The sequence below is a fragment of the Pinus tabuliformis genome, chromosome 8 (genome assembly GCF_031772625.1).
Source record: "Pinus tabuliformis cultivar Carrire ecotype Pingquan chromosome 8, CPIR1, whole genome shotgun sequence".
In the NCBI taxonomy this organism is placed as follows: Eukaryota; Viridiplantae; Streptophyta; class Pinopsida; order Pinales; family Pinaceae; genus Pinus; species Pinus tabuliformis.
Window position 1 is genome coordinate 799979758 of NC_142294.1, and position 5187 is coordinate 799984944.

The 5187-nt window shown below is 36.1% G+C and overlaps 1 pseudogene; it reads right to left on the minus strand.

Moving 5' to 3' along the window:
• Window positions 1–3261: 3261 nt before the first annotated feature.
• Window positions 3262–3852, minus strand: LOC149237992 (BTB/POZ and MATH domain-containing protein 5 pseudogene; annotated as a pseudogene).
• Between the last annotated feature and the right edge of the window lie 1335 nt (window positions 3853–5187).

Genomic DNA, 5187 nt, shown 5'->3' on the forward strand with positions numbered 1-5187 from the left:
GAGATTCCTAGTATGTAAAGAAACTACTTGAGATTTAGCACTTTGTTGACAATTTTGTTGTAATCCCTCCACCAGAAAAGACATAACATGTAATATATGTTACAACTTGCAATATTCCAGATGTTCTCTTTCTTGGGTATGTCATTCCCTTTCAGATGTAAACCAGAAATTGCCCGGCTGAAATCTAGTGCTTCTCACCAGTATTGACATCATTCTACCAAATTTTGTTAAAATTCATTTTTATTGTGATAACAATCCATCTTTGTTATTAGAGCTTTTGCCTAGGCTTGCTATAAATTTATACCATAGGGTGTCAGATAGATATATCACCTTAACATATTGTAACATATAAAAATATTATTATATATAGCTTAACCCACATGTGAGAAGATACACTTTACAAACACACTAAGTGCACACTGGTATAAAAGGCTATAACTCGAGGATAACAACCAATAATGACCATCTCCACTGTATTTGAGGATAGCAAGCAATGATAACTATCCCCGCTACATTTGAGGATATCAACCAATAATGACTACCCCCATTGCATTTGAGGTTAACAACTAGTAATGAATATCCCCACTGCTACTTTGATAATTGAGTTATAATAGATTTTCCCATTGTATAAAAAATATATTTTGATATACCATAACATTGAACCCAACTTTTAAAATATCAATATAATGTAACACATAAAAATACTATTAGATATAACTTGCCCATATATGAGAAGATGCACCCTATAAACCTACTAAGTACAAATTGGTATAAAAGCCTATAACTTGAGTGGATTTTGGTGCCATATTTTACCTAGATTTCTTCTCCCATAGGAATTTTCAAAAGTTTTAAGATTTTTGATTTTTTAACTTTTCTTTTATTATGATGAATTGGTAATTTGTTAGAGTAATATAGGCAAGATTGAATCTAGCCATCGTCACCATAACACCAACATTACATTATCCAGGTCTATTCCTTGAGCTTTATCACAATGGGCCAAATTCCTTTCTAATTCCACATGAAAATAACTAAACAAAGTTGATTCCAATTTTCCTTATGTCTTTGGTTAAAATTAAAAATGAAATTTGATTTGTGAAGGTAGGGTGAAGAACATAATGCAAAAGTTTTAAGATTTTTGTTGGTCCCAATTCGCCTTATGTCTTGGTTAGAATTAAAAATGAAATTTGGTTTGTGAATGTATGATGAAAGAACATAATGCAAAAGTTTTAAGATTTTACAAGATAACGCACTTGGATTTTTAAGGTTCATATGGAACGCTTACTCTACCGCTGTTCTTTCCTTTCACTCCTAAGGCCAAGCTTGGGTTAGGTCATCACTCCTAAAACCCTAGTGTTCCCTCTCTATATATTTTTATAGATAGACCAGGAGATTCTCTTTTGGATCATTTTTTAGGGCGGCGGTGCATTTCTACTCTTGATTTGCTGAAACAGCTTCGATTCATAGGCAAAAATGGTGTCGTTAAAGATACAGAAACGACTAGCAACGAGCGTCCTCATGTGTGGTAAAGGAAAATTTTGGCTCGATCCTAATAAATTTAGTTAGATTTCCATGGATAACTCAAGTAAGTAATCCTAGACATCCCTTAATTTCGACTCCCTCACCTAAAAGAGTTTGATTAATGCGTTGGGTATCATAGAATCCTCAGAAATGGGATTTAGCTTTGGCCTTTTGGCTGTTTTACATGAGTTTTTGGATCTTATAAACCTTCAAAATTTTGGAGAAAACTTTGGGCCTTATACCCATTGTGGGCTTCAGATGGGATTTAGGGTTTAAGGTTTGGATCTTCAAATGGGCATTGTTCAGTTTTTGCACAATTTTGATGAGGCGTTCCAATCGATCGCCTTTTTTTCCTGTCTTTCTCTTGCATCATTGCCCTGCAAGGGAAAGTTACAACCAGATGAATGGAGAATAAAGCAGCCCCAGAACTTTATAAATCAAAGTATTTAACCGAGAACACAATAATCTGATTCTCCAATAGACATACACTAAAAAGTGAAAAAATTTTAGAATTACAACTATGCTAATGCTATTCAGAGTTGAGTTTTTTTCTTTCTTAATCGCACTGAGAGAAGCGAGGTGAATTTCATAACTTGGCTTGGTTGGGGGTAGGGTGATCTATCAACTATTGGTGATTTCCATTGTGCTTGTGAAGGTGCATTGAACGTGCACTCTAGTATGGGCCCATTTAAAATCGAGTCTAATATGCATCTCACGGTTGCATACATCTGAGAAATCATTATTTCGTATTGTCAGTTGTTTATGTAAATTGAGATATCCATCCACGTTCTTGCAACCTCATGGATCTGCAAATGACAATATAAAACAAATTTTCCTAATCTAATAAAATGATACATCTGCAATAAAAGAACATAGACGACCTAAATCATAATTCTAAGATACATCTCTCTCTGCAAAGATAAAGTTCTTAATACATGGAATCATAAATAATATGCAAAAAGGAAAAAAAACATATAATGAAGAGAACTAAAGATAAACATATGCAATTAGGGTCCATCTGTAACAGAAAAATAGGAATTGTAAGTTACGAGAATCCAATCGTCCATCATCATCCATGGAAGAAATGAGTTGCAACAGTCATATCCCAAAAAAGTAATCACACTAATGCAAGCAACAATTATATGTGAGAAAATAGCAAAGAAAGTACCAAGATGGTACCTGTAGAACAAATCTGTGTAACTTCAAAAATCAACAAAAATAGTAATTAAAAATTCTCCATTTAAAATACCGGGAACATACCCACGTGAGAAATTCACTCTTACTAGCTTCTTAAGAAAGCACAATTAAATAAATTACAGCCACAAAACAATCAATTACAATGTCCCATCCTGCTAAAGGCACCGAATTTTAGACATTGTAGAACCAGAGAAGGGCCCAAGTTTTGTTGATAATTCAATACAGAAACCAACGAAAGTGTCCCCAGAATTAATAAGCATCCTTTTTTATAGGAAAGGAGGTAATATCACCCATCGCCTTGGATATTTGGGTCTACCATCTTTTCCAACAAACAACTGTAAGCCAGGTTAATCTACAAGTTAGAATACAGAAGCTGTAGGAATATGTAAGAGCATTATTTGTTTTTGCACTTATCTTAAGCAGTTGATTGCAGATTGAAGTATTAAAAAAGAAGAGACTCACCTTCTTCAAACGAGGGTGCTTGGCAAGAGCCCTGTTAGTCATAATAGCAGTTCCTATAGCCACAAAGGTGTAGCCAACAACTGTCTATGTTGCAATATTGAATCCCAACCATTGATAGGTATCAGCTAAAACAAGTTTATGGCCATAAAATTTCTCCCCACCCACATCAAAAATTACATCTGAGGTTTCTTGATTTTCTAAAAGTGCACCAAAGTGTAAACCTAACTCTGATTCAGGAACAGCTAGTGAGTGCAACCTAGCGTATTCGCTGGCAGACTCCACAACACCTACTTTGCTACTTAATATCAGGCAATCATCCTTGAGGTAATTGGATTTTTAAAGTGCAACCCGTTGGCGGAACCGTCCGTAACCCCACATGCTTCCTCGATGCTTAAGAGTGTAAGGCCCTCTCTTCAGCCCCGGGCCCAAATGAGTGTGGAACGTATTGTGCTCGCCCTTCCCGCTTTGATCCACCAACGTCAATTTGAAGACAGCATGAACCTTCGTGCCCTCATTGGCCAGCGTGATGAAAACCGAAACATAAAGCGAATTGTGTTTTGCACTCTTGCCGTCAGGGTAGAAATAAATAGCCCATTGATAACCTCCCATGACGAAAGTCATGCTGGTAATGTACCTGCCAATGCCCATGCCCATGCCCTTGGCCAGAAATTTCATGCCCATAAATATGTAAGAGCATTATTTGTTGTTACACTTATCTTAAGCAATTGATTTCAGATTGAAGTATTAACAAAGAAGAGACTCACCTTCTTCAAATGACGGTGCTTGGCAAGAGCCCAGTTAGTCATAATTAAAGTTGTTACAGCCAGAAAGGTGTAGCCAACAACTGTCTGTGTTACGATATTGAATCCCAACCATTTATAGATATCAGTGGTGTAGTTAGCACATGACTATATTAAACAGGAATCCACTTGGAATTTGGTATCCCCCTTTACCTTCAGGGCTCTTGAGATTTCTCAACAAAATATGGTAGTAAAAGTTTGCTAACTGACATACAATACCCAGCCCAAACCTAATCTTATGCCATTTTCCACCTTTACTAATTTCACCTTGACTATTTGCATTTATCACTCAACTGGCTAGGTATTACTGTATTATATGTGAGAACCCTCCACAACCTTTTATTTTCCCAGTAACATATCTAGGAAAACCAAACTTTCTAAGGTTGGCACCTTGGGTAAACCCTAGATTTTTTAGGTTGCAAATACCCGTCAATAATAGGGCTTGTAGCAGTTACAACAATATATTCATTAAGATTTCTCCATGTCACTTGTGGGAATGAGCTTTGGGTGGGGAAGATAACTCCATAGTTTTAAAATTGGTCAAACCAGTCAAGTTGATTGGCCACTGAGCCAACTTGGCCTTCAACTAGGCTGGGTGGGATGGTTTGGGCCAGTTTGGTAACAATATGGCCTGAACAATCTGAGTTGAATACTGATTCATTTAATTCAACTTGATCTAAGTTGAAAACCAAGTCATAGAATTCAAGTTGATTCGAGTTTGAGTTGAAACTTGTAACCTGAGTTGATAAGTGATCAAGTTAAAGTTTGAAGCCGAGTTTTAAAACTATGGATAACAATAATTTTCTCAACCACTTGAGCTAGACCTAGTTGACTTTTAATTTGAGGGACATGAGGGTGGGTTTTGATCAAATTATGTGAGTAAGGGTAATGAGACTATGTAATCTTTTTGTGTGCAAACACAGATATAATCACTACCTCAAGGTGACCCCATGGCTTCAAGAAAAGGCTGAAATGGATAGATTTGAACCTAGCCCACTAGAGAAAAGCTTCTTGCTTTTCACTATTGGATCCAATCTCTTTTGGCTACTTTCCACAACCTTATTGGTGTTAACAAATTCAACAATAACTTATCACATCGATTTGGCATTATCTCCATTGCTATAAGCTGATTTGGAGAAAAATCCATTAACTTTTGTAGCAATAGTGTCTCTATTCACTAGTTTTTGTTGCAAAATTTCTTCAGAACTAG